We start from the raw sequence: 19,927 nt of genomic DNA, 5'->3' as shown, positions 1-19,927 counted from the left end.
CTTGTGGTCTTACACTTCAGTGTTCAGACGTACTCTCGTATCGTCTCCTCTTATTGTCTACCTTTATCGGTATTTCCTCTTCTCTGACCATGTCAGGTAAGGAATAATACTTTTCAGACCTTTTCATTAGAGTTCTTGTCTCTAAACTTAGTACTCAAGTAAAAACATCATGTAATAATGGAAGAAAATATTCCACGAGAATTTTATCAACCTCATTTTAGCTTGACTTTGACACTTGCTGTGTGATTTTAGACACTGACTTTCTTTCTCGCATATACAGAAATTTTTCCTCATTTGTTACATTATATTTTAGTGAGAGGTGTCCTGTGACCATGGCCAAACCTAACAGCAAACTTCGGAAAGCTGAATCCAGCACGACCAGCAAGACAAAGAGCCATGGGCAGGAGAAGACAAAAAGGGTCAGAGAAAAGTCTAAGAAAGCTGAGGAGAGTAAGCAGCCATGGAACAAGGTCAGGGCAGAAGAGAAGCACACCATTGCCAAGATGAAATGCAAGAAAAGTCAACCTGAGCTTTGCCAAGAGGCCTTTCAAAAGCCCCGCAGCTGCCTAGGCATGCACATGCTGGAGTCTGTGCAAGTGTTTCATGCTCTGGGGAAGAAGAGTGATCCAAAGCCTGGATTCTCTTCCTCCCGGGTTCTGGGTAGTTCAAAGAAGCCCAGCGATTTCCAGCCATCCTTAGCTGTCAAACCATTGCTAGGTGCTACACCGGATGAAAAAGGTCTTGAGAGAACTCAGGTCAAAGCACAGAAACCAAATAGCAGTGCTGAAGAACGCTCGTCTCCATCCCAGGATGAGCTGCCACCTCCTGGGAAGGTCAAATTGGTCCCTTTGCCTTTTCTAACCATGGAGAAGCCACAAACTCGGCCTGTTCCTCGGAGACCACAGTTTGTGGCCTCACATCGTCCTGCTGCAGCTTACCCTGCCAGGTCTGGCTCTACCAATTCAGCTCTGCCAACTGCCGCCAATTCATCCTGGCCAACCAATGCATTTTTGCCTGGTCCTGCCAAACCAACTCAGCCCATTTCGACCACCTCATCTAGACGAGGTTTACTGAACCCTACTAGCCGACCTATTCCTCAGCCTGCAACTTCTAAGCCTGCTCACTACAAGACCACAGCTAGCACTTCTCTTCAGCAGTAGCCCCTTCCCGTCTCTGTGAACAAGCGCCAGTCTCCACCCAAACGTCAGAGTCAGTTTCTCCTCCAAGACTTCCTTTACCAACCAATTCCGTGGAGAAACCCCAATTTTCCTGAGCCAGTAATGTCAAAGCCCATCACAAGAGAGCAGAGACCAGAGCATGAGGCTATGAAAAGGAAGGCTCAGCAGGAGCGTGAGAACGCTGCCAAGTATACCTCTTTGGGGAAAGTGCAGTTTTTTATCGAGAGAGAAAAAGAGATGGACATCTCTCTATACTATGGCTATGTAATGTGAGTAGCTGGAATGGTTGGTGCCATTTCATTTCCCAATGGTTGCCCTAGAGAAACACTACAAATACCATACAAGTTTTATTTATTTTGCTATATTTTTAAAAAATTGAAGAGATGCATTAAGTTAATACACTGGTAATAAAAGTTCTGAAGTTTGAGATGCTGTCAACTGTGGTTGTTATTTGGAGGGGATTGGAGTTGAACGATGATATGAGACAGAATGGGAAGTTAGAGAGAGGACAAAGGGGGAACAGACAAGACTGTAAGAAAGATAAACTTGGTCCAGGGCTATAAAGCCCATAAGAGGAGAAATTTCACGGGCCTGATGAAGAGTGGGGGAGGGTCAGAGCAATAGTATAGCTGATAGGATATATCCCTGCACACAAGACTGACCCAAGTTCAATTCTTGCAATCCTATATTGTCCCCAGAGTCCCACCAGATGTGAAACTTGAGTGCAAAGCCAGGAGTAAAGCCAGAGCACAGTCATGTATGCCCCATCCACAGTCTCCTTCAAAAAAGAATGGGAGAAATGGCACAGAGAGAATGTTTGGGTTAGAATAAATTTGGAATAGGCCGAGGAAGCAGATGAGTCTAAGATGACCAAAAGGAAATTAAATTCTTTCATGGAGGCTGTGTTATGCCTCATGACCATTTTGGAAAATAAAGAAATTGGAGACACATCTCCAAAAGGTTTGGGTGGTCTATCCACAAATGATCATGGCTGGGGAATGAGACCACATACACTGGGGAATGAGCCTGCCAGATGAGTGGTCAACGGTCCTCAGAGGTATTCAGTAGCGACTGTTAACAGGAACGAAGCCAAGAAAACAGTTGTAGCATGAAGCCTGAAGTTCAGCTCCTGGCATATGTAAAGATAAATCACCATGTAGTCAGGCCCTATGTTCAGAAACCCTAGATCCACCATCTCACTTCATCTTCCCAAAAAATACTCAGAGCTGGTAAACGGTCCCACTGTGTTAGCGAGTTTCAACAATGAGGTCTATGTGACTAAGTTCTTTGGATTTGCAAACTCACCAAGGTGGCTAAGCCGGCTTTCAGGCCACAGCATCCTGACATTACTGGCATGGCGAGTTCAAAATATAATCGCTTAACGGGCCACTCGATGGTCTTCCATGGTCCCTGGTGCCTGCCGCCTGCTCTAAATGTCGCTGTTAACTGAAGTTCACACAAGAACCAACGCAATAAATGGCTTGGGGCTCTAGGTTGCGGGAGGTACCGGACTGGGACATGCACACTAGATCATCACTCCCAAATCAGTTGGTACCGGTACTCCTTGAGACTGGGAAGGCAGAGGTGGAAAGAGGTGGTCCTTGCAGAGTTATGGGGTGATGGATGAAAGGGAAGGAAACGGGGAAGGGCAGGCACAGGGACAGCAGATGGTCATCATGGGAAAGTGGGTGGATGTTCTTTAAACATGTTATAATGGTTTTTAGTGAAAAACTGTATTCCATAAATGAGAGGAACAGCAAAAACAGGAAAAGAAAATAGGTTTAAAATAACAGGTCACATCCAAGGCCAGAAAGAGCTCCAAGGGCTGGAGTTCTCTCTGGAGCTCCTGACTGCATCTTGGGCAGGCAGCCTGGTCACCCAAGCATCACTTGTATGTGACCACAAAACTCCCAAGTGTTATACATAAAAAAATAATAAAGAAACAAAGTGCAAGCTGCATACTATTGAGAATGGTTGACTCTCTTTCCTTTTGCGGGGACAGTGGGAGGGACTTTGAATTGAAGTGTTTTCATTATTTCCTAAGGGGAAAATAGTCAGAACACCTCGGTCAGCACCGGGATTAGAGGCCCAAAAAGGGAGGGTCTCATGTCCTTATGTTGCTACAGTGAAAAAGGTAAGGTTTATTAGTTTATGTAATTTAGAGTTTGCAAAGAAAAAACTCAGTCACAGCCCTACAGTTATTCCCAATTTTCGTAGGTGCTTGTAGGGAATGAGTGAAGGAGAGAGAACTTGCACCCTTTTACAATACTCATCTGCATAAACTTTTTTTGTGTGTGGGAACCACCATTTGAGACTAACATCAGCGGCATTTGGTATACTTGCTAGTTTTGCAACTATTACCGTTTTCTATCCATAACATCTTCATCATTGCCAAAAAGACCCTCTACACTACCCGCTGACCTCTCCATTCTCTCTTTCTTCTGGTTTCTGGCAACACTCATCTTTTTGTCTATGAATTTGCTTACTCTGAACACTTCATATACATGGATCCTGAGATATGTGACCTTTGGACAGCCTTTTTCACACCCTGATGCTTTCAAACTTCATCTGTGCTATAGTGTGTCATTATAGTATTCGTAATGCCCGCCTGTCCTTCGCCAACTACAAGACCAAGATGACTGCTCTCCGACGTTCTGATGGATCCATCACATCCTCCAGAATGGCAATGGAGAAGATTATCCATGACTTCTACTCAAATCTCTTTGATAGCCATGTCCACTTGCTGACATACCAAATTCCACAGGATGAATATGTCGTTCCCAATGTTCTCGCTTCCGAAATCCGACACGCCATTTCGTCGGTAAAGAAACAAACAGCACCCGGCCCAGACAGGTCAGACCTGAACACCTGAAGAACCTGCCGTCAGTACTCATCAATACACTGGCTCGGCTCTTCACTCGCTACCTGTCTGAATGCAACGTTCCATCCCAATGGAAAACCAGCAGGACCATACTACTGTTCAAGAAGAGAGACATCCATGACATTGGCAACTATCGCCCGATCTGCCTATTGTCTGTCATCTACAAGTTGTTCACTCGAGTCATCCTAAGTAGGATTGGCAGAACACTAGATGAAGGACAACCATGCGAGCAAGCCGGGTTCCGCAAAGGATTCAGCACCATCGACCATATCCACATGATAACCAAGCTCATTGAGGTTTCTCGGGAGTTCAAGATGCCGCTCTGTTTAACGTTCATTGATTTAAAGAAGGTCTTTGATTCTGTTGAGACAGAAGCGGACATTGAAACCCTAGCCAATCAGGGCATTCAAGCCCAATACATCAAGATCCTCCGTGAGCTGTATTGCGGATTCACTACCAGGATCTCACCACTCTACAAAGAAGTGATCGTTGATGTCAGGAGAGGGGTTTGGAAGGGTGATACCATTTCACCGAAACTCTTCAGTGCCACCCTCGAGAATATCATCTGACGACTGGAATGGGAAGGAATGGGAGTGAAGATAGATGGTTGGCAACTACACCACCTCTGCTTTGCTGATGACATTGTTTTAATAACAGCAAACATCAGCCAAGCGGCACAAATGCTGGCCGACTTTGACCGTGAGTGTGGAAAGACAGGACTACAGCTGAATCTTACAAAGACAATGTTTATGAGAAACAGCCTCGTTCCTGATGCCCCATTCGCTCTCAACGGAATGACCATCTCCAAATGCAACAGTTATGGGTACCTAGGTCGAGAGTTCAACATGACAAATGACCTGGCACCCGAGCTGCGCAGGAGGAAGAGAGCAGCTTGGAACGCCTTCAAGAACGTCGAAGAAATAGTAAGAGGATGAAGAACCTCCGGCTCCGGGCACATCTCTTTGATTCCACTGTTCTTCCTGCATTAACATATGCCTCAGAGACCCGGGCCCTACGCAAACAGAATGAGAATGCTATTCAGGTCTCCCAAAGAAGAATAGAAAGAGATATGCTTGGAATATCACGTTTCACTCAAATGAGAGAAAAAATCCGGAGTTCCGACATCCATCGATGATCAAGAATCAGGGACGCTGTCTCATTTGCCAAGGTGTCAAAAATCAGATGGGCTGGTCATGTAATGAGATTTAAAGACGACCGCTGGACTAGAGCTGTTACTGACTGGGTTCCACGGGATGTCAAAAGACCACGTGGCCGCCCACCTACCAGATGGTCAGACTTCTTCGTCAAGATCATGAACGATTGGTTTGAGGCTCTTCATGATCCCAGAGTGAACAGATGCCATTGGTCTACACTAGCACGCGACAGGGACAAATGGAGACGTTACTGGCGCACGCTCGAGCAAATCGACGACTAACGGGAAGTTAAGTGATAAGTGATTAAGTGATAATTATCATTACTTCCTATGACTAATATTCTTTTGTATGGATCACCCATATTGGAGAGATTTCCACACTTCCTAAATGCACAGAGCCCTGGACGTCTCATACATAGGCTAAATGATATACTGAAGTGTTTAGAGACATTGTACAGAGGGTAGGGTGCTTCCCTTGCACGCAGTGGGCCTGAATTGGCTCCCTGGCACCCCATGTAGTACCCTGATCCCTGCCAGGGGTGATCCCTGATGGCAGAGCCAAGAGGAAACTCTGAGCACCATCAGGTGTGGCTCCAACACAAAAAATAAAAGCATTCACATACACACACAAAATACCATCCCGTTCATATATTTTAGATGCTAATGACATCAGGGTGTAGACTGGATAATGGTAATTGAAAAAGATCATCAACCCTGAGAATGTTCCTTTGTTTCATAAAAACTCGACTCAGTGCATGCTATGGCTGGTGATGGAGAGATTTGGTGCATTATTAGGTGAGTCACTGACATAACATTTGTTTTGACAAAAGGAGGCAGGAGAAGATGATGCAGATAGAAGACAAGGTTATGTGACCCTGGTGATCAAGACGGAGTGTATTAACTACCTGCTTCTCAGTTAGCTACTTGACTAGCTGCTTGTTCGTTATCAGAAGTTAGCAGAAAATACAAGCTAAAGACCTACTAGAGAAAGCATATATCCTGAATGACACCTTTGTCCCAGTGATCTTTTTAATAAATTTCTGGCTTCTAGAAGTGCAGATATTTTTTCTTCTTCTGATGTTCAAGCTATCAGGTGATTAATTAGAGCAATCACAGAAAACTAAACAAAACAACACATCAAAAACATAACAGTTTGTAAACCAGTACAGTGCTACAGGAACAAATCTTTGAAACCAGTACATATAAAACTTAATATTCTTTTTTCCTATTTCACTCCTAAATATACACAATAATTGTTCATGGAAATAGTGTGGCTATTTGGAAAGTAGCAACATCTTGAACTTGGGACTTAAATTAGACACAGCCAGACTTGTTCTTTGCTCTACTTTGATTTTCAAACTATTTTGGCTTTTTATTATAATGACTCCCCCAAATGGAACTTTACAATGATGGAGAGCACTGAAGGGAATGTAAGATGATCTTAGGTTGAAAATGGGATTTGACTAGCTAGATGCTCATACAGGATCTAAGATATATCAAGCACTTGTAGGGCATTTGCACTGGAAATGGTTGACCCAAGTTCAAAACCTTGCATCCCAATGGTCCTCTGAGCCTGCCAGAAGTGATCGCTATGCACAGGGAGTAGGCTCTGAGCACCACCAATTGTAACTTCAGGAATTCCTTGTGTTAATCTGATTCTTTTTATAGCTCCCCAATTATCCCACTCTACTTGGGATTTTCTAATAGATGGTGTAATTTGTTTATCACAATAATTGGTTATAATCTATCTAAATTCTCATCTGCCAAATCCAATTGTCAATTTCAACCTCCGTCCAACAGGACTCTGTCAGAGAGAATGAAACAAACACATAAGTACACAAACATGAAGATTGTCCAAGTTTAGGGTCACATGGGCAACCATCAGTGGTCTCACAGGCAGGGCAATCAATGCAATATTGCTCTCCCAGCCCCACCAGCCCACAGGTGAGACATTGTTGAAGTTCACAGAGACATCAAGGAGAGTTAGTAAGTACAGCAAAATTCCCGAGGAACATGGAGGCCAGAGGCTGGGGTAGTTCACACAGCAGAGCAATAGGCATCCTTAAAATATAAAGTTGTTGGGGCAGGAGAGATAGTTCAGTGGCAGGGCACCTGTCCTGCACCCAGTCGACTGAGCTCTTCCAGGAGTCATTCCTGAGTGCAATCAGGATTAACCTCTGAGCATTGCCAGGTGTTGTCCCCCAAACCAAAATAAGTAAATAAATAATAAATAAATAAATCAGGTTGTGACCGTTTCCTATTCTATTTTTCGCCATATTATCCTCCAAGCCTCAAAGATCCTAGACAGTATTAGTCTACATTTTCACAAGTTTGCAGCTGGCAGATACATTGTCATCTTTTCTATCTTTGCAGACTATTCTTTCTGGGTGCATATTTGCCTAGGGAAATATGAGAACTTCGCGTTTTTCTTCTTAGGGGATGATTTCTCATAATAATCTGTCACTACCTCACCTTAAGTAATGTAATTATGTATATTATAATCTATGGACAATATAATCTAATTCTATTAAATGTTGCTTAAAATATATTAGTAATAATTTATTGTTGTTGGTTAACTGTGCAACATAAATGATTAAGTAGTAACTCTTTAAATTTATTAATGAAATATTTAAGCTCGTTAGTAAAATAGGAGTATTTCACTAACATAAGAATCTGAGTAAAGTGAAACAGTTATAAGTGTCTTGTAGGATTCCATCTCCCTAGCCTGCTTAATTCTACCTCTCTTTCTATCCAATCCTGGCCTTTTCGTGGGAATGTGACCTCCTTATTGGCAAGTCTCTCCTTTTGGAATTCTAGAGAAACAACTTAGCATGTTTTGATTAATTCCTATTATGAAGTAAATTTTGCTAGTTTGCTTTGAAGTTAAGGAATTGGTATCTAAGTGTAAAAAGTTTTTAATGCTTTTTGAATGGAGTAACTTCCTCTTTCCCTCAAATGGAGTTAAAGTTCAAAGGATTCTGGCAGAAAAGTTTCATCTAAAGCCCCACGAATAGCTAAAGCAACCCTTGGGAAAAGAAGATGGGTGGGCTCTTCCTCTTCGCCCTCCAAGCTGTGTTGATCTTCTCCCAAACTCAGGTCAGTTCACTTGCCGGTACGTGAACCTGGGACTTGGATTTCTCCCTGCAAGCCCCCCAGGCGTCCTCTCGGACAAGCTGTGCTGGTCTTCTCCCCAACCCAGTCTTTACTCCCTCCACACACACCAGGTACCCGTGGGGGTGTGTCCTTTTAGAAGTGGGTTTGGCCTCTGTAGAAGTAGGTGTGGCCTAATTTTATAAGGAAACCACTCAAGCGGACACAGGTAGTTTAGCCATACCAAGGAACCTAGTCCCCAAACCTACACACCAACATGAAAAAACAAGGCAAATCGACATCACATGGGAAGGACAACGAAAAGAGTCCAGAACTCTCTGTTGATACTGCTCGCCTAAGGGACCTGTATGACAAGGAATTCATATACAAAGTCATAAATATGTTGAATCAACTCAATGAAATAGTCAGACAGATAACCAGTAACGTGACAGAAAAAATCGACAAATAATGGGAAGAAATGAGAGCAGAAATTTCATGAATAAAAGATTCCGTAGATGAAATGAAAAACTCAGTCTGTGCCTTCAACAGTAGAATGACCACAGCTGAAGTGAGAATCAGTGAGCTGGAAGGTCAGCTGCACCAAGCCAACAGGCAACAACAAACAGTGGCAAGGGACCTCAAAATAGCTCTACAGAGAATCAGAGTCCTAGGAGATGGTTCTAAGAGGAAGAGCATTACAATCATTGTAGTATGAGAAGTTCAGGGAAACAATCCCAATGAAAAAGAAATACGGTTAAAAATCATTGCTGAAAAATTCCCAGAGCTCAACAATGCAGCCATTCAGGTTCAAGGAGCCCAAAGGGTACCAGCTAAAATAGACCCTAACAAAAACACTCCAAGATATATCATAGTTAAAAAGATCGATGTTGCCAATAGAGATACAATACTGCAAGCAGCAGGGTCAAAGAAATAAATCACATGCAAAGGAGCACCCCTTAGAATCACACCAGATCTAACAGAGGAAACCCTCCAAGCCCGAAGGCAATGGCGGTATATAGTGAAAAAACTCACTGAAATGAATGCTTCACCAAGAATACTCTATCCAGCTCAACTCTCACTCAAAATCGAAGGAATGGTACACTATTTTCTAGATAAACAGCGGCTCGGGAACTTCATAGACTCAAAACCAAACCTAAAAGAAGGACTAAAGGGGCTACTATAGGACAAGACAAACCCCACAAGCACAACAGACATTTATAGAAAGAAGACACAAAACCCCATAACAATAATCTCTATCAACGTCAATGGTAAATTCACCAATTAAGACACACAGAGTGGCAAAATGGATTCAGAGACAGAACCAAACATTCTGCTGCCTACAAAAAACTCATCTCAACACTCAGAGCAAACACAGACTCAAAGTGAAAGGATGGAAAACAATCCTGCAAGCAAACAGCTCCCTCAAAAAAAGCTGGGGTGGCCATACTTGTATCTGACAACATTAATTTGACGTTGAAAAAGATTAGAAGCGACAGCGAAGGCTATTTTCTCTTCATCAAGGGATACATACAACAGGAAGAAATCACACTCTTAAATGTATATGCACCTAAAGAGGAAACAGGTAAATATTTCAAACAACTGCAAACAGATCTTGAGGAGGACATTGCCAGCAACACAATAGTAGCTGGAGACTTCAACATCGACTTCTCACCTCTGGATAGATCCACAAGAACAAAACTCAGCAAGGAAACATTGGCTTTGAAAGAAGAAACAGAAGAGAAAGGGCTTATAGACCTATACAGGGCTTTATACCCCAGAAAGAGAGAATACACATTCTTCTACAGGGAGCACAGAATATTTTCCAAAATAGACCATGTCCTAGGCCAAAAAACATACCTCAATGGAATCTGGAAAACATAAATAGTATCAAAAATCTTTTCAGACCATGATGCACTGAGAATAGAAGTAAATCACACACAGGCACGGAGAAACAAATCAAACACCTGGAAATTAAACCACTCAATGCTGAACAAATGAGTGGATCAGGAAGGAAGTCAAGGACGAAATCAAAAGATACTTAGAAAAAATGAGAATGAAGACAGAAGCTACCAGAACTTATGGGATGCAGTTAAAGCTGTATTAAGGGGAAATTTGTAGCTCTGCAAGCATATCTCAGGATGCAATAAAGGATTCACATAAACAACTTGACTTCACAGCTCAAGATCTTAGAAAACGATCAACGGAAGGAGCCCAAATCAAGCAGAAGGAAAGAGATCATAAAACTTAGAGCAGAAATCAATGACATGGAAACCAAAGAAACAATCCGAAAGATCAATGAAACCAAGAGCTGGTTCATCGAGAAAATAAATAAGATAGATAAACCACTAGCAACACTCACAAAGAAACAGATAAGGAGAACCCTAATAAATCGAATGGGGAATGCAATGGGGATATCACAACAGAAACCAAAGAAATTCAAAAGATCATCAGAGACTACTTTGAAAGTCTGTATGCCACGAAACAAGAGAACCTAGAAGAAATGGATAAATTCCCAGATTCCTATAATCTCCCAAAGCTGAATGAAGAAGATCTAGAGTACCCGAATAGACTTATTAACATCAAGGAAATTGAAACTGTAATCAAAAGTCTTCCCAAAAACAAAAGCCCAGGTCCAGATGGATTCACTAGCGAATTTTTACAAACATTTATAGAGGACCTATTGCCAGTTCTTCTCAAACATTTCGAAGGAAATTGAAAAAGCAGAAACTCTCCGAAACAGTTTCTATGAAGCCCATATATCTCTAATACCACAAGGAAACAAAGACACCACAAGAAAAGAAAACTACAGGCCGATATCCCTGATGAACACGGATGCGAAGATTCTCAACAAAATACTAGAAGATAGAATTCAACAACTCATCAATAAGATCATACACCATGACCAAGTGGGATTCATCCCGGGGATGCAAGGATGGTTTAACATTCGAAATTCTATCAACATAATCCATCATATCAACAAAAGAAAAGATAAAAATCATATGATCATATCAATAGATGCAGAGAAAGCATTTGACAAGATCCAGCACCCGTTTATGATGAAAACCCTCACCAAAATGGGGATAGATGGAACTTTCCTCAATATAGTTACAGCCATCTACCACAAGCCTACAGGAAGCATCATACTCAATGGGGAAAAGCTTAGAGGCTTCCCCCTAAGATCAGGGACGAGACTAGGATGCCCACTCTCTCCACTACTGTTCAATATCGTACTGTAAGTACTTGCAATAGCGATTAGGCAAGAAAAAGATATTAAGGGCATCCAGGTAGGAAAGAAAGAATTCAAGCTCTCACTATTTGCAGATGATATGATACTATACTTAGATAATCCTATAACCTCTACCAAGAAACTGCTAGAAACTATAGACTTGTATAGTAAAGTTACAGGCTACACAATCAATATCCAAAAGTCCATGGCTTTCCTATATGCAAATAATGAGAGAACAGAAAGTGACATGAAAAAAAACCAATCTCATTCACAATTGTGCCCCAGAAAACAAGTATCCAGGAATCAGCTTAACTATGAAAGTAAAGGACTTGTACAAAAAAAACTATAAAATGCTACTTCAGGAAATAAAAGCGGACATGAGGAAATGGAACGATATCCCCTGCTCATGGATTGGGAGAATTAACATTGTCAAAATGGCAATACTTCCCAAAGCATTGTACAAATTCAATGCAATCCCTATAACGATACCCATGACATTCTTCAAACAAATAGAGCAAACACTCCTGAAATTTATATGGAACAAAAAGCACCCACGAATAGTTAAAGAAATTCTTGGGAAAAAGGAAATGGGAGGAATCAACCTCCCTAACTTCAAACTCTACTACAAAGCAGTAATAATTAAACAGCATGGTACTGAAACAAAGGCAAAGTCAGAGATCTTTGGAACAGGGTTTTATATACCAATATGCCCCTCAAATATATGACCAGCTGATCGTTGATAAGGGAGCAAGAAATGTGAAGTGGAGCAAGGAAAGCCTCTTTAACAAATTGTGCTGGCAAAACTGGACAGCTACATGCAAAAACTAGACTCATATATCTGCCTAACACCATTTTAAAAAGTAAGATCCAAATGGATTAGAGAACTCAACATCAGACCGGAATCCATAAGGTACATTGAAGACAAAGTGGACAAAACCCTCCATGACACTGAAGCTAATGGTATCTTCAAAGATGTCACACCACTGGCCAAGCAAGTGAAAACAGAGATAGACAAATGGGACTATCTTAAACTAAGAAGCTTCTGCACCTCAAAAGAAACAGTGACTAAAATACAAAGACAGTCTACAGACTGGGAAAGGATATTTGCTGAATACACATCCGACAAGGGGTTGATACCAAGGATATACAAAGTGCTGGTTGAAATGCACAAGAAGAAAACATCCAACCCCATCAAAAATGGGGCGACTGGGACTGGAGAGAGCACAGCGGGTAGGGCGTTTCCCTGCACGTGGCCTACCCGGGTTCGATTCCCAGCATCCCATATGGTCCCCTGAGCACCGCCAGGAGTAACTTCTGAGTGCAGAGCCAGGAGTAATCCCTGTGTATCAACAGGTGTGACCCAAAAAATAGGAAAAAAAGAGCAAAAATGGGGCGACGAAATGAACAGAAAATTTCTCAGAGAAGAAATTCGAATGGCTAAAAGGCATATGAGAAAATGCTCTACATCATTAATCATCAGGGAGATACAGATTAAAACAACAATGAGATATCATTTCATACCACACAGATGCCAGGGTAGCCCATAGCTTGTTCTGCATCCATCCATTCCCTTGTCAGGTACCCTGATTTTGGAGTGGTAGGAACTCAGGGCAACTGAGGCATAAGTTGAGAAAACAGATGCCCAGGAGTGAATAATATTTGGAGTCAATAAATTCCTAAATTGCAATTGTTTAGCACTGTCTTCCTGTGTCTGTACAAGAAGGTCATTGCTCTGAAGTAAACTCTGCAAAAAGACATGTGAAAGAGAAAAGCTTAGGGGAAAATGGTGATTAGCTGGTTAGGGAACAGAGCACAGAGAAGATTTTAAAGATAAACATAGAGGAATGGGAGAGTCTCAGGAGCACTGTGACTGGATGCATCCAATAAACCCAAGCTCCCTGTGGCGAGGGAGAAATGACAAACCAATATGATCCTACAATAACAATAGCAGACAGAGATAAAACAAAGAAAAAGAATTGCAGGCCGATATCCCTGATGAACACACAGATGCAAAGATCCTCAACAACATCCTAGCAAAAAGAATCCAACGGCTTATCAAAAAGAATATACATCATGACCAAGTAGGATTCATCCTGGGGACGCAAGGATGGTTTAACATTCACAAGTCAATCAACATAATTCATCATATCAATAAAAGAAAAGAAAACAACCATATGATCAACCATAAAGGCAGAGAAAGCATTTGACAAGATTCAGCAACTGTTTACGATGAAAACGTAGAACCAATCAGCTAAGTACAAGTACTGGAAAGCCCCACAGACTGCGGCCAAAAGGGTGGGCTGTGAAAAGTCCCTTTTATATAACCTTATGGTCTTAAAGCCCCTCACTTTTGAGACTCAGGGCCACTCATTCATAGAAGGTTGCCACTGTGTCTGAACTAGACGAGGGCCTTACCTGTAACTAGCTGAGCTAGCTAAGAAAAACCCTTTGCTTATTGCATCGCAACTTGTTTTCCTGTGATTCCTCTGGGGAGATCTCAATCTGGGTTAACACTTCAAGGGAATGATTGAAACAGAGAGAACTTGTACCCTATTAAAATATATATCTGCATAATATTTTTTGTTGGATTCACCACTTGACACTAACTTCAGTGGCATTTGGCATACTTGCTAGTTTTGCGATGATTACCATTATTTTGTTCATAACATTTTCATCATTGCTAAAAACAGCCTCTTCACTATCCATTGACATCTCCATTCTCTCCTTCCTTTGGTTCCTGGCAACACTCTCCTTTTTTCTTTATGAATTTGCTTCCTCTGAACACTCCATATACATGAATTCTAAAATATGTGCTGTGTGTGACTGCCTTTGTCCAAACCTGATGCTTTCGAAGTTCATCTGTGCTATATTGCATCAGTACTTCTTATGACTAATATTCTGTGGTATGGATCTACCATATTGGAGAGGTTTCCACACTTTATAAATGCACAGAGCACAGAACGTCTCATACGTAGGCTAAAGGAAATATTGACAGTGGTTGGAGACATAGTACAAAGAGTAGGGTGCTTGCCTTGCATGCAGAAGACCTGGGTTGGCTCCCTCATACCTCATATGGCTCCGTGAGCTCTGCCAGGAGTGATCCCTGAGCGCAGAGTCAAGAGGAAGCTCTGAGCACCATTAGGTGTGGCTCCAACAAAAAAAAAATAAAAGCATTCATGCACACACATAAAATACAATCCTGTTCATGTATTTTTAGATGCTTTCCACATCATGGGGTAGACAGGATAATGGCCATTCAAAAAGATCATCAACCTGCAAATGTTCCTTTGTTTAGTAAAATCTTGACTGAATGGATTTGATGGCTGGGAATGGAGAGATTTGGTGCATTATCAGGTGAGTCACTGGCATAACATTTGTTTTGACAAAATGGAGGCAGAAGATGATGATGCAGATAGAAGAGAAGGTCACTTGACCATGGCGGCCAAGAAGTGAGCATATAGACACCAGACAGGCTACGTGGCAGTTTAACAAGTTAAAAGAAAACACAGGCTAAAGACCTTCTAGAGAAGCCATGTATCCTGGCTGAGACCATTGTCCCGGTGATGTGTATATTCAATTTCTGGCTTCCAGGGGTGTGGGTTGTTTTTTCTTCTGATGTTTAAGGTATCAGGTGATTTGTTAGAGCACTCACAAAAAGAAAAAAAATGCACACACAACATTTCAATAACATAATTGCTTGTAAAAAGATAGTGTTCCATCAACAAATATTTGAAACCAGGACATATAAAATTTAAAAATCCCTTCCTATCTAATTCTTAAATAAACACAGTACTTGTTAATGGAACATGAGTTGCTGTTTGGCAGGTTGCAACATCTAGAACTTGGGACGTAAACCTGGGACTTAAAACATGGCCAGCCTTACTTCATGCTGTATATTGATTTTGAAAGTATATTGGATTTTTATTATAATGGCTCCCCAAAATGCAGCTTTACAATGATGGAGAGCACTGAAGGGAATGTAATATGATCTTATGTTGAAACTGGGATTTGATTAACTAGATACTCATACAGGATCTTAGAGATGTTGAGCTCTTGTAGTGCACTTGCACTGAAAAACGTTGACCCAAATTCAAAACTGGCATCCCATACGGTCCCATGAGACTGGCAGGAATGATCCCTGTGCACAGGGAGTAACCCCTGAGCACCACCAACTGTGGGTCCCCCAAAGTTCTGTAAATGTCCTACTAAATTTTTTTTCTTTATTTTTAAATTTCTATTTATTTATTTATTTATTTTGCTCTTTGGGTCACACCCAGCGGATGCTCAGGGATTACTCCTGCCTCTCACTCAGGAATCACTCCTGGTGTTGCTTGGGGGACCATATGGGATGCTGGGAATCGAACCCGGGTTGGCCCCGTGCAAGGCAAACGCCCTACCCGCTGTGCTATTGCTCCAGTCCCTGTCCTTCTAAATTTTATGACTGGCTTTTGTGGCCTGGGGTTATCCCAATGTATCTTGTGACCAAAATACTAACTGGCTTTTCTACTGTCTTTTTTGATTCTAATATTGAAAAAAAAACAATATAATGTTCTTTTCAAAACATGAGATGCTACCCCTTTTCCATTCAAAATCTCCCATGGCTCCTAATTTTTCCCAAGCAAAAGTCAACATTCTTACAATGACCGATAAGGCTCCCACTCTTTTCCTTTCCTTTTTCTTTCTTTTCCTATCCTTTAATTTCCTTTAATTTTCCTTGCCTTCCTTCCTTCCTTCCTTCCTTCCTTCCTTCCTTCCTTCCTTCCTTCCTTCCTTAATTTTTCTCTCTCCTTCCTTCCTTTCTACATTTCTTCCTCCCTCCCTCCACCCTCCCTCCCTCCCTCTTTCTTTCTTTCTTTCTTTCTTTCTTTCTTTCTTTCTTTCTTTCTTCCTTCCTTCCTTCGTTCCTTCCTTCCTTTCTCTCTGTCTCTCTCTTATTTCGCTTATTAGAAATCAAAAAATATTTTCTATTTGAAAAAAGACACAAAGTAAAAAGGTTAGTCTATGAGGACCTGTCTTTGTCTCCGCTCAACTCTGCAATTCTAGTATAAATTCAGCCCTGGGGCCATGGCTGATCCTTCACCAGCAAACTTTCTGATTTTGTCTTGCACTGGCTCCTACTGGCTCTTCTTTTTCACTTCTAAATAATATTCCTACTCAGGGACTGAGCAATAATACAGGGGTTAATATATTAGTATTCCATGTGACTGACCCTGGTTCTATCTCCAGCATCACATATGGTCCCATGAGTACCTCCTGAGCACAGAGACATTAGTACATGGGCACCACTGGGGCTGGCCCAAAACCTTTTCTTACACACACACACACACACACACACACACACACACACACAGAGAGAGAGAGAGAGAGAGAGACAGAGAGAGAGAGACAGAGTACTGTGATTAGGGTGCTTTCTATGAATAAGGACAATCCTCAAGGGTTCAAGGGATCATATGGGATGGATATCAGGGATTGAACCCAGGTCCATCGTGTGCAAGGGACATGCCTCTGCCACTGGACTATCACTTCGATCCACATGACAACACTATTTTCAATCACAACAGCTTTCAAAATTCCTTGGGTACATTCTGACTCCCTTTATAGATACCCAATTATTCCATACATCTTGAGATTTTCTAATCGGTGGTGTAATTTATCTCAATAAATGGTTATAATTATATGTCTAAATTGTTTCTCATCTGCCAAATCCAATTGTCCCTTTCAACCTCCATCCAGAAGGGGTCAGTCACAGAAAATGAGACAAACAAGTAGAAAAAACATCTGGATTTTTCAAGTTTAAGGCTTGCCTGGACAGCCATCAGTGGTCTCACAGGAAGGTCAATCCAATTCAATATTGCTCCCCCAACCCCACCAGAACCCAATAGATGAACCACTGTTGAAGTTGACAGAGACATCAAGGACAGTTAGGAAGTACATCAATTTGCCCTAGGTACATGGAGAGTAGAGGATGGTGTAGTTCACAGAGAATCAGTAGGCACCCTTAAAACATAAAGTTGTTAGGACAGGAGAGATAGTTCAGTTGGCAGGGCACCTCTCTTGCACCCAGTCCACTGAGCCCCTCCAGGCGTGATTCCTGAGTGTAGATCCAGGAGAAAGCCTTGAGCACGGCTGGACGAGGTCCCAAAACCAAACTAAATGAATAAATCAAATTGTAAATGTTTTCTATTCTATTTTTGGCCATATTGTCCCCTAAATGTAGAAGACCCTAAACAGTATTAGTCTATGTTTGCCTGGCACAAGTTGCAGCTGGCAGATACTTTGTCATTTATTGTATCCTTGGCTGCTAATCATTCTGGGTGTATGTTTGCTAGCAGAATACACAAACCTTAGGGATTTTTGTGAGGGGATGATTTCTTATAATAATTCATCACTTCCTAAGCCTAAAGTAAGTAATAATGTATATTATAAAATATGAATATATAATTTAATTTTATTAAACATTATATAAAATATATTAGTAATAATGTAATGCTATTGATTAACAAGGCACTATAAATGATTACCTAGGAATTTTACTGATTTATTAATAAAATATGTAAGCTCAATAGAATAAAAGGAGAATTTAGCTAACATCAGAGTCTGAGGAAGATGAAACTGTTATAACTGTCCTGTAGGATTCCATCTCCCTAGCCTCCTTCTTTCTAGCTCTCTCTCTATCCAATCCGGTCTTCTTCCTGGGAATCTGACTTCTTATTGGCTAGCCTCTACCTTTCAACTGCCTGCTTTATGACATCAATTTCCCACCAAACCTACCACCACCTGGTAGAATCTTGGGGTTCCCATGCAGTGGTTTGTAAACAAATTTGAATCATCATGGCAAGTGACCAGTGACCAATGACCAGTGACCAGTCATCAGTACTGGACACTGTGGTCTTCCGCTTCAGTGTTCAGACATACTCTCTTATCGTCTCCTTTTCTCGTCTACCTTTCATCGGGATTTCCTCTTCTCTGACCATGTCAGGTAAGGAATAATACTTTTCAAAGCTTTTCATTAGATTTCTTGTCCTAAACTTAGTAGTCAAGTAAAAACGTCACGTAATAATGGAATAAAGTATTCCACTAGAATTTTATAAGCCTCATTGTAGCTTGACTTTGACATTTGCTGTGTTATTTTAGACACTGACTTTCTTTCTCACACCTACAAAATTTTTTCCTCATTTATTACATTACATTTTAAACAGACTTAGAAGCTCAAATACACGATTGTATGTGAGTGTTAATTCTCCTTGTTTCCTTTTCCTTTTAATAGTGATTTGTTTATGATATCCATGAAAAATAAATAAATCAGAAATAGTAACTGATAGAAAAAGAAGAATGTAGGTGCTGTAGAAAACTGTTAATGTATACCAAGATACTTTATCTGTTAAGGTCTCTCCACTCATATTTACAATTTAGTATTTTAAATTTAGTGCTATTACAAAGTAACAATTATATGTCTTTGAGTCTTCTATCTAAACTAGGTGATGAGAAAAAATTAGGTGTGGGGTAGTTGTGAAATGCTGAGCGGTAGGGAAGCAAATCCTCAAAGGTAAGAAAGTTTAGGGTCTTTTTCATCAAGCATTGACCAACAGAAGCCAAGAAGAAGAGGTTGCTATGAGGGAGAATAAAATAGATAAAAAGAAAGACTATGGAGGGAGTTTATTAAGGAAGAGGAAACAGTTTGGGATAGAATGTTGAAGAGAATCAAAGATTTCAAATCAAAAGAGAAAGAATAGAGTTAAATATTCTGAGATCAAGTCAAATCCGTTTACTTTAATAACTGCTAGGACTAGAAGGTGTACTATGCCTCGAGTAGAGTACAAGTAGGAAAAACATTTAACAGAAAGCCGTGCTGGTGGTTTCTATTCTTCTTATCTCTTAGAAGAACAAAGTTTACACTTGGCAGTTTTGAATATAAATACGCTTGAGAAATGGTGCTTCCTATAAATAACTAAAACTAGTTTCTAGGGGGTTGGGAGAAACGGAATCTTCATTGTTTTTATTAGATTCTAGTTTGTAAACTACATGTATGCTCTGCTTGTTAAAATAAAGAAATGATATCTTTTAACTTGAATCAGGAGAATTGATTCTTTTGTGTGGTAAGTAGGTTTCAAGTTAAGGCTACTAGTCATCTTGACAAAGATTTTCTTCCTAACAGGAGAGCATTTTGATAACAGTTGACAAGTGTTTTTAGATTCTAAGAAGAAATGGAAAAGTGAAGTCTCACATGTCTAATTACACACTTATTTCAATTGTGTGGAGTCTGAGTTTTCCTAAATTAAAAATATTTAAAGTGGATTTTAGTGATCATTCTTAAACATTGGGAATGACATATTCCTGGTTGATAAAGATAACTGTATTTTAGGTTTTTGAAATGAATTTGAAATTTTTGTGACCATTTT

General features: G+C 40.8%; 1 pseudogene; it reads left to right on the top strand.

Moving 5' to 3' along the window:
* Positions 1–1,451, top strand: part of LOC130031486 (uncharacterized protein C2orf78-like) — a 29,410-nt pseudogene extending 27,959 nt beyond the window's left edge.
* The last annotated feature ends 18,476 nt before the right edge of the window (positions 1,452–19,927 follow it).

The sequence above is a fragment of the Sorex fumeus genome, unplaced genomic scaffold (genome assembly GCF_029834395.1).
Source record: "Sorex fumeus unplaced genomic scaffold, SorFum_2.1 ptg000006l, whole genome shotgun sequence".
In the NCBI taxonomy this organism is placed as follows: domain Eukaryota; kingdom Metazoa; phylum Chordata; class Mammalia; order Eulipotyphla; family Soricidae; genus Sorex; species Sorex fumeus.
This window is presented reverse-complemented; position numbering and strand designations above follow the sequence as displayed.